Genomic DNA, 10,836 nt, shown 5'->3' with positions numbered 1-10,836 from the left:
GCAAACAACCCTTCCTGAATCTGGAGCTTTCTGTACCAGCAGCAGACGGGAACGAGCTACTTGGTGTTTTCTCTAAAAACAGCCTGTTAATCACTAGATCTTATACTGATTAACCTCAGTCTGGATGAAAGCTTTAACAAGGGGCTAGAGTAGCTTTGCTTTGTGCAACCCAACATTTCATCTTACAAGAGATAGTGTGACAAGACGTCCAAAGGGGAGCTGGAATCTTCATCTTATTCCCCTTCCCCCCCAAAATTATGTCCCCAGTTTAAGTTTCTAGTCAATAAAAGAACACAATAACATTTGATTCCTACTCATTGCGGTTGCAGATGTTTCAAGTATTTCTAAAAGCCTTTCAAATTACTTTGAATAAAAAGCTGCCGACCCTGAGGTAGTAATGGCAGGTTTCTAAAGTGTGATTAAGTCTCCATAAGCTTATTACTTCTCCAGTCATAGTAAGGCTTTAAAATTTGGGTTTCTTGTTCTTACGTACTCTCCAAAAAATTAGAAAAATACAGAAAGGGAAAGGAAGAAAAATATGAGTGTAATGAAATGTTAAAAGTTTCGTATATTATACTGCTCATTTCTTTGGCCTTTGAAGATACACAGTTTGTGGATCTCATTGACATTGTCATCTGTACTCGTGCAATGTGATGATTAAAAGAGAAAAAGGAAGAAGACTGTGTTGAGGAGAACCTGGTTTATAAGCCAGCTATGAAATGAACTGGTATCTTAAAGTAGTATGTGTGCTTCCCTGGCTCGTTTTCATATTTTACAGGATAGGCTTTTTAGGACTTGGATGGTTTTTGTTTTGATGAGTTTTGTAAAGGCTCAAAAGGTTTCTTGAAAACATTAATAGGTTTTTGCTATTCCGGGAATTTCGCGTAATATAAATCAGAGGTACTGCTGCTGTCAGGTTCCTGAGCCCTTAAAGGTTATCAAAATCATTTTATGTTCCTGGCCTGTATGGGTACTAAAATAGTGTTTATTATAGCATTAGCCTACTGGATTGCTTGAGACAGAAAAAGAAATCTTTTAAAATTTCTAATCGATACTGACAAATACACCTACATGCAGAAGGCTGTTTAAAAGTCAATTTAGTGCATGATTTTCAATTCTAAGTGTAGGACAAAGAACTCTTTTTTTTTTTCATGGTAATTATTTTACCTTTCCCAACTGGGAGTTAGTTACTATGCTATTAAAATAATGGCTTGGGGCATTTTGCAAAGCATGCATTTAAAAGCCAGGGAAATGTATTTGTGTTTTCCTGTTGGAATTTTTTGCCTTAATTGATTAATTTGTTCCACATTAATATTTATTCGTTTTACTACAGAAACCAATGGCTATATTCTTATTTCTAGGACAAACTGCTTTGCAGACCTTCCTTGATATAAAGGAAATACAAAGGTCAACTTGAATGCTTCTCCCTTCCAGCCTCAAACACCTGACTTTAGATTTTGAACTGAAGACAAATGTTATTCCCAGGAAGGAAGAAGCAAAAGGAAAATGGTCCCTAAGTTGATCGCCAACAGCCAATAATGTTATTAGTCTTTCTGTGTCTAACCCTGGAGAGCAAACCTGGAATTTGAAAAATGAAAAGAAGAAAAATTCCTTCCATTCTTTTCATAATGCTACCAGGTGAAAGCTCCACAGAGGTTTCTCCACGTAGTAATCAAATAAATATTTAATGAATAATCTCTATGAACAAAGCACCACAGGGACTCCGAGATAACAAGGACACAATTTTTTATGTTAAGGAGCTCATGTTGTACTTGGAGAAACAGATATGCTCATCACTTGGCACTAGCAGTTGGATGTTTGCGGTAATGGGGATTCAGGACGCGCAGAGCAGCGCAAAGGTCAACTCAGGACACAGCTGAGGTCTGCAGGAAAGGTACTCCATAGAGTCCCTCAAAGTCAAGACATTCAGGAACACTTTGACCTGAGGCTGAATCCCCCAGATGGTCATTGAATTTTCTTCATCTAACACATTGATTATACATCTTCAAAGCACAAAGAATGAGATAAATCACCTGTCGTGGGCTCATTTTTCTTTTTTCAAGTGGTTTCTGTAGCTTCTTAGATTGTATCAGAGGGTGTCTCTAATTGGGCCAGTCTCATTTTTTAAAACATTTTATAATCCAAACCTAGCTTTATAACCAAACTTAGCATAATTTTACAAGACTAATTCCCTTTGGATTGTAATGCACAGTATGGAGGACATTCTCAAATAACTATGGAATAAATTGATATTTACGTGTTTTTATTCAAAATGGAAATATATAATGTGGTATTTTGTTACATTATATGTTATTATAATTGTGTTATTATGTTACATTATTTTAAGGATTAATTTATACTAAATGGGTTTGTAAGAATATTGTTTGAAAATAGTTGCAGATTTTTACGAGATGGGAATTTTGCCCTTTTTTTTCAGGATATGTAAGATAGATGTAATTTTGTGTATATATTATATAATATACATGCTTATATGTATAAATCTCTTCTCTGCATTCAGGTTTTAACAACCCAAGTTAGTAGCCATTTTTCCTGTTTTTTGTTTTCTTTTGTTTTGTTTCTTTTTTTAGTTTTGGGTTTTTTGTTGTTGTTTTTTTTTTTTGAGAAGAGGATGCAAACTTTAGAATTTATTAACGTTCAGGTTTTAGAAATTTCACACCACAAACTGAAGCTCAAGTGTGTGACCCAAACTCTGCCAGTCTTTGCAGAATCCTTTTCTTTTGTTGAAGGTAGCAGGGGGAAGTCTGGGTCTTAGGGTGAGTGGCAGAGTTTCTGGGATCCACTGTGTACGCTTGGTAAGTTTCAGTGATGCCCCAGGGCGGAGGCCATGAGGGTGGGCCAAGGGAATGTGCACTGTGGTTTGGGGCTGGTTCCTGGTAGGGTCACCTCTCAGCTTGTCTCTCAGGTCTTCCAGAGATTCTCTGAATTTTTTTTTTCCTTAAAGATTTTATTTATTTATTTGAGAGAGAGAGACAGTGAGAGAGAGCATGAGCGAGGAGAAGGTCAGAGGGAGAAGCAGACTCCCCGTGGAGCTGGGAGCCTGATGCGGGACTCGATCCCGGGACTCCGGGATCATGACCTGAGCCGAAGGCAGTTGTCCAACCAACTGAGCCACCCAGGCGTCCCTGAATTTTTTACTATCCCTTAATAAATTCCTTTTCTGCCTCAACCATTTAGCATAAGGACAGAGACTAAGCTACACAGCAAATTCTGAACCTACTTTATGCCATTGATATTTAGATTCATATTGTAAATACTCCTTCATTTTCAAATACTAATTTCATAAATATTGAATGCGATTACTTTTCACCTTATTCCCTGAGGCAGATAATATAAGGTTATATCCATACTTGGAAACCTTATTAAGTGTTTATGTAATGAATTTGGTTGAGATGAGTTATTTGTCATTTAGAAACTTTAAAGTGTATTATTTGTGAATGTTAAGCATATTATTCAAATACCCCTGAAGACCAGATATATTTTCTTTAATAAATTATAAGCACTTAATTTTCTTGGAAGGTCCTTGAATATATAAAGACAAAATAAATAAAAGTGGTTTAGAAATTATTCCCTTTAACTAGAAAACATACTAATTTATTTGGGTAATATAAATGTTATTAGGGTGATGGCCTTATGATTACATCAACTTGACCCAATCTCGAGGAAGCACTCATAGCATTTTATAAGGGATTATGACATTGTGGATTCAAAGGGTGCTACTCGTAGTCATCTAATTCTCGGATGCTGTAAGTGTGGTTCGCAGCCCAGTAGCATCAACATCATTTGACAGAAATGGAAAATTTCAGATCACACCCCAGACCAATGGAATTAAAGTCTGCATTTTAATGAGACCCCCCATGTGATTCATACAGATATTAAAATTTGAGAAGCACAAAACCCAGCCCATTGAAAAAACTAAAGGCAGGGGGAGAGAAGCATAACTTAATAGTCCTCTCCATCAGGAAGTTTCTACTCAATTTCAAGTCCTTGAATCCCCTTCTTCATACCGCAGTGGCAAAGGAAACAGCCAGTCATTTTCTTCTCAACACTCCTTTGTATACTTGAACACATAAGTTACCTTTTACCAACTCCTCACAAACCCCCAACCTGAAAATAAATTACCCCTTCCCATCTCACACAGGATTTTCTTTTCACTCACCTACAAATAAAATCTACTGGAAAGAATGAATCAATGAAGGAATTCTTCCATTCATTGAGTACTTATCAAGTAACTGCCGAGAGGTGGGGAATAGAACAGTGAGCAAAACCAAGTTCTTGTCCTTATGGAGCTAACATTTCAGTGGAGAAGGCACATATGAGAGAAGTATATAAAATGCGAGTGTGGTAGTGCTGTAGGAAGAGGGACAGAGAGTGCCAGATATGGGGTGGGAGGGGTATACCATAGGACAGGCAGAGCATGCAAGATGTGCCGGCCTCATCTTACCATGTCCTGCCCCTGGAACCAGCCATTTGTCCCAGGAAGACTTGATTTCCAAACTCAAGGTGTTCATTGTTATTGGTTTGGCCATTGTTTTGAAGCCTCATATATCTCTTTTCTTCCCCAGTGAGAATTCTGGGTTTTCAAGGACACAGGGATGATAAATTTAGATAGCTCATAATTTCTTATGTGCTTTATCCTTCATTATGCATACAGTAGATTCAGGTTAACAATGCTATGTATCTATCAATAAATGATTGTTAAATACATTATCTATCCTATGTATGCAATAGCATACCCAAAAGGGCATGGAGGAACACCAAAAAAAGGGTGACATAGCTTTTTTGTGCTCTGATATGAAAAGATTTTAAGACACATTAAGTGAAAAAAAAGCAAGGTCAGATCAATGTGTACACTATTTGTATGGAAGAGGAGTACGGGACAGAATATATATTTATTGGGTTGTATGTGTCAATTAATTGAGCATCTTCAGCACAAGAGATTTTTCTGGAATGTGTTATGCAAATTTTCTCCTGCTTTTGGACTATACCCAGCAAGATTCTGACCTCCTGTCTTCAGGGAAAGTACAGTTTTGATCAGAGCGTTTCGATATCATTCTATTTTTTTTTTAGGGCTGGGGAGGGGCAGAGGGAGAGAGAGCAAGAGAATCTTAGGCAGTCTCCATGCCCAGCACGGAGTCTGATGCGGAGCTTGATCTCTGAACCCTGAGATCATGATCTGAGCTGAAATCAAGAGTCAGATGCTTAATCAACTGAGCCACCCAGATGCCCCTGTATTCATTCTATTTTAAGCTGTTAAATACATGTCAACTTCCAGTATACACCATGCCCAGATTTCAATTTGATGTTATAAAGGGAAAGACTAGAGTGCTCTAGATCTTTTATTAACAAGCACTAATCTCATAAAAGTTTTGAGAATTGAACCATGTCTCTAAATCTTACATTCACTTTGTTTCCTAAAATTGCTCAACATTCTATTCCCAAAATAGGGAGCAGGCAGTGCTTAATTCTGACATTATTGACAGAGTTTTTTATAATGGAAGAGAGGGCAAATGATGAACAAGGCTTAAATTTGCAGAGAGAAGAGGAAAAGGAAGTATAATAACCCATAAGTTTATATTTTCATGAAAATCACAGTTGTGGGGGGTAAACAGGCCACAATGGACAGTGACCTCAGTGAAATATTATGGTTGGCTTATTTTGCATCTCTTTGCTCCTATTACTGAAATGAAGATTTACTAGTAATATTATTATCACTATGTTATTATCACTAGTAATAGTATTAGCACTATGAGAAAATCTGGGCCTAATCCGGTTAATTCATAAGGAGAAAAATGAACCACTTTCTGTATGATCTCAAAGAGAACGATTCCGGCTGATAAAAATGGGTGCCTCTACAAAAAGTTGGCATTTCATTTTTTGCCTCCAAATACCTGGCTTAGGAGTATCTAATAGACATGTAGACACACCTCCTAGAAAGCAAACACTGAGAAGATCCTATATGTGAAAAGAAAGATTAGTAGCTAATTAAGGTTCTCTCCCACCACTAGAAGAAATTAGAAACAATTTTTATTGTAGATTAGGGCTTGACAGAATCATTCTAAAAACATGTCATCTTGCTGCATTGCATTGAGATATGCTGGAGAGAAACTTGAACCATTTGCTACCACCTGCTAGAGAGCAGCAATCCCAGACTAGTTAACACAACAAGCATCTGGGCAACCTTTTCCTGTAGGCGCTTCTTTGTTCCAGTTTCCTGGTCTCACCAAGCAGCCTTCAGACACTCGAAGTCTCTTCTGATCTATAAACCTGACCAAACAGACTACAACCTGAGGCTAAACTGTGGACTTCACTTCCCATAATTTAAAAGCCACTTTTTAAAAACATGAATATGCATATTAATTTGGTTGGATTGAGGAGTCTCAACTCAGTAAGATATACACATGAAATAATCCCCTCTCTCCAATGACCACTCTTAACTGTTGAGTGGCACACTCTTTCTCACTGGTATTTGGCAACCATAAAAATACCTCAGTCTTAATCCATAAATTCTCATTTCTTTGGTCCCTAAAAATATTATTTCAGTTATTATGGATTAGCCATGTCCATTTTTTTACATTAAGACCTTATTTTTTAGAGCAGTTTAAGATTCACAGAAAAACTGAGGAAAAGGCAGAGATTTACCATATACCCTCTGCTTCTACACATGCATAATCTCCCCCATTATCAACATTCCCCACCACAGTGGTACATTTGTTGTAACTGATGAACCTGCATTGGTACATCATAATCGCCCAAAGTCCACAGCACGGACTATGGCTCACTCTTGGTTTTGTACATTCTTTTTTTTTTTTTTTTAAGGATTTTTATTTATTTATTTGACAGACAGAGATCACAAGGAGACAGAGAGGCAGGCAGAGAGAGAGGAGGAAACAGGCTTCCCGCTGAGCAGAGAGCCTGATGCTGGACTCCATTCCAGAACCCTGAGACAGTGACCTGAGCCAAAGGCAGAGGCTTTAACCCACTGAGCCACCCAGGCACCCCGGTTTTGTACATTCTAATGGGTTTAAACCCATGGATATATAGAGATACACAGATATATAATGACATACATCTATCATTATGGTATCACACAAAGTATTTTCATTGCTCAAAAATCTTGTGTTGGCTATCATCCCTCCCCTGCAATCCCTGACAACTACCAATCTTTTTAAATTAATTTATTTTTTAAATTAATCTCTATGCCCAATGTGGGGCTTGAACTCACAACCCCAAGATCAAGAATTGCATGCTCTATCCACTGGAAAAGTGAGGCACTCCTGATATTTTTAACAGAATCTACATGGTTTTGCCTTTTCCAGATTGCCATAATAGTTGGAATAACATATCATAGGCCTTTTCAGATTACTTATTTTACTTTTTTTGTGTGTGGACATTAGCTTTCAATTTCTTTGGGTAATTGTCAAGGAGCATGACTGCTAGATCACATGATAAGAGTACATTTAGTTTTGTAAGAAGATGTCAAATTTTCGAAGTGGCTTTCAAAGTCTTTCAAAGTGGCCACACCATTCCACGCTCCTACCAGCAGAGAATGAGAGTTCCCGCAGCTCCACATCCTTGATGGCATTTGGTGTTGTCAGTGTTCCGGACGTTGTCCATTCCAATAGGTATGTAGTGATAGCTCATTGTTGTTTTCATTTCCATTTCCCTGATGACATATGATGAGGAACACCTTTTCTTACGCCTATTTGCTATCTGTATATCTTCTTTGGTGAGGTTTCTGTTGAAATCTTCAGTACGTTTTTAAATCAGGTTGTTTTCTTACTGTTCAGTTTTAAGAGTTCTTTGTATATCTTGGGTTATAGTCCTTTATCAGCTATGTCTTTTGCAAGCTTTGTCTTTTTCTCCCAATCTGTGGCTTGTCTTCTCATTCTCAACATTGTCTTTCACAAAGCAAAAGATTTTAATTTTAATGAATCCAGTTTATCAATTATTTTTCTCATTATTCTGCCTTTGGTGTATCCAAGAAATCATCATCATACCCAAGGTCGCCTATGTTTTCTCCTGTGTTTTGCATGTTGCATTCAGATCTGTGATCCATTTTGAGTTACTTTCTGTGCAGGGTGTACACACATTCTTTTTGTTGCATGTGGATGTCCAGTTGTTCCAGCACCTTTTGTTGAAAAGACTGTCTTTGCTCCATTGTATTGCCTTCGCTCCTTTGTCAAAGATCATTTGACTGTATTTGTGTGGATCCATCTCTGAGCTAACTATTCTGTTCCACTGAGCTATCTGTGTGTTGTTTTGCTAACACCATACTATCTTGATTACTGTAGCATTATAGTAAGTCTTACAAAGTCAGACAGTGTCAGTCCTCTAACTTTTGTTCCTCTTCTTCAATATTGTGTTAGCTGGATCTTTTGCCTTCCCACATGAACTTTAATATCAGTTTGTGAATATCTACAAAATAACTTACTAGATTCATTTTTAAAACTTCTAGCTTTTGTCAACATCTAGTCTCTGAAGAAATGTGACTGGTGTGTAGAGAGGTGTAGTTGGCCTTCTCCCACATCTGCCCCATTCTGCTCTGCTTCTCTGTGCTGGTCAATGGAGGAAGAAAGAAGGAAGACCTTTCTTTCTTGGAGTTTCTATCTCTCTGTTTACATTACCCAATCCAGTATTGCATATTGTCTACCTTTTTATTAGCATTATTAATGGAATACAATTCCATTGTTAATATATTAGTCATAGTAAATTTAAAATTCCTGTTTGACAATTCTAAAGCCTGTGTCATATTTGAGTCCGGCTCTGATGCTTACCATGTCTCTTTAGACTCTGTTTTTCCTTGCCTTTAGAATGCCTTGTAATTTTTGGTTGAAAGCCAGATATGATATACTGAGTAATAGGTACTGAGATAAATAGGTCTTCAATGTGAGGTTTTATGTTAATCTAGCTAGAAGCTGGGCATTGTTTAATGTTTGTTGTAACTATAGATACCAAAGTTTTCAAATTCCTCTAGTTTTTGTCCCTGTCGTATTTGGGCTTCCCTAAGAAACCCCTCCTTAGATAGAGCCTGCATGTTGTAACTCCTTTGGCTGTGATCCACTGTTTTTATACTGGTATGTTAGGAGCCTGTGGGGGAAAGGAGAGTGTCCTGTAAGTCATCATTAAGTCTCAGTCATTGAGTAGGTATGTGTCTTGCCCAGTGACCTTCACAGCTGTTTCACAACATTTTTTTTTCCTCTTTAGGAGAGAGTGGAAGACTAGAGGGGGCTCGAGTCAGAGAAATGCCCTTCCCCCAAGTGAGATAAGACTCTGGTGAAATCTTCTCCCTGGAGACTAGGCCTTTGTTATGGAGAATGCTCCGCTGTATTTCACAGTGCTCTTCCCTTCTCCTGCCAGAGCCCCTAGAAGGTCTTTTTTGGCTCTTCACCCAGAGAACCTGGTGGAGTTCCAGGAGGTAAAACTCACAAAAGTGTGGGGGCCCACCTAAGTCACACCCCCCTCCCAGAGTGTCTCACTCTCAAGTCACTTCAGCAATTCACCAAAATTACCTCTTTTAAGACATAAACTGAGGCATACTAAAAGGTTTTTTGTTTTTGTTTTTGTTTTTGAGCAAAAATTGATTTGAATCTGGCAGAACCAAACTGAATGATCAGGAGCGCTCTGCTGATAGGATCTCAGGGAGATACTTTGATAAGAAAAGGTAGAAGCAAAGTAAGGAAATTATTGGCTCACTAGGACTCCAAACCTAGTTAGTTGCCTGTTGGATTGCTTATGCCTAGGTTTCAATCTCATAACCTGGAGGCATTTATAGGCTTGGATTTTGGTTTGCTTAAGTAAGCAAGCTGTCTTGGCATTAGAGCCACATCTGTCTAAAGCTTTCTCTTCTAACTGAACATCATTTGAGGATTCCTAACAGTCTGTGGCTTCTGCTCCAGATGGGCAAATCTCAAGTTTGACCCTGGATTCCCTTCTCTCTCCAGATTTGGGGGCAGCAGTTTGCCCTGAGATCTCTATTCTCTGCCGGGCCCAACAAAAGCCATTTTCACCTCGTTTAGCTTTTTCTTGTTGTAGGGACAGGAGTAGCAGCTTTCTGTCTTTGCACATGTAGAAGCTGAAACTGGAAATCTATAACCCAATTTTGAACTAAAAACTTTAAGAAAGACTTAAAAAAAAAAAAAAGTGGCCTACAGATAGAAGCCAAAGAGCTCTTATAGATGATTTTTCCATTATTCAACAAGTGGAAAAACTTATGTAGTTATTTCAGAGTGGTGAAATCTGTTTATAAGTCTGACTTAGTTCTTTCTTTAATTTTGTCTGGTCAAAGAGTGCTAACACTCATTATCAATAATGATAATTATTATAAGAATGAGATGTACCTTTCAAGGGGACTTAGTTGTATTATTCCAAAATTCCAAGGAATGTAACTCCTAAGAGTATATAGTTTTCACTAAAAAATTGAATATAATTTTCCCCAGCTCCTGGAGCTTTCCTCACTTGAAATTGGAAAGGGGACTTTGAAATCCAAAATGTTGTTGCTTCTATTCCTTGACTCATATTGCCTCCCTCATGGTTTAACCCATAGAAGTCTTGCTCCCCGTCAAGATCAAGAGCTCATTCAGACCCAGTACTTCATCAGCCTCTACTTCAGCCTCGCCTGTCGCTCCGCACACAACACACCTTCAGTAAATACTTGCATGAAATTGGACGTAGACTTCTGTGACTTTTTATGTGCTGGGTTGCCAGAGCTTGCCATGAGCTTTGGTCCCAATCTAGCTTGTTACTCTTATCTCTTGGCTTAAAATATTGTGCCTTGCAAAAGGCTTCTGTGAGCAAACACTTGAGTAAAATGAATTA

The 10,836-nt window shown here is 38.1% G+C and overlaps 1 protein-coding gene across 12 annotated transcripts in view; it reads left to right on the top strand.

The window, feature by feature from the left end:
• RAPGEF4 (Rap guanine nucleotide exchange factor 4) overlaps positions 1-10,836 on the top strand; it is a 301,768-nt gene that overhangs the window by 200,418 nt on the left and 90,514 nt on the right. The gene's annotated exons all lie outside the window — the stretch shown is intronic.

Source organism: Mustela lutreola, chromosome 3 (genome assembly GCF_030435805.1).
Source record: "Mustela lutreola isolate mMusLut2 chromosome 3, mMusLut2.pri, whole genome shotgun sequence".
Classification (NCBI taxonomy): domain Eukaryota; kingdom Metazoa; phylum Chordata; class Mammalia; order Carnivora; family Mustelidae; genus Mustela; species Mustela lutreola.
Note: the sequence above shows the minus strand (reverse complement) of the source record. Positions and strands in the feature narration are given on the sequence as shown.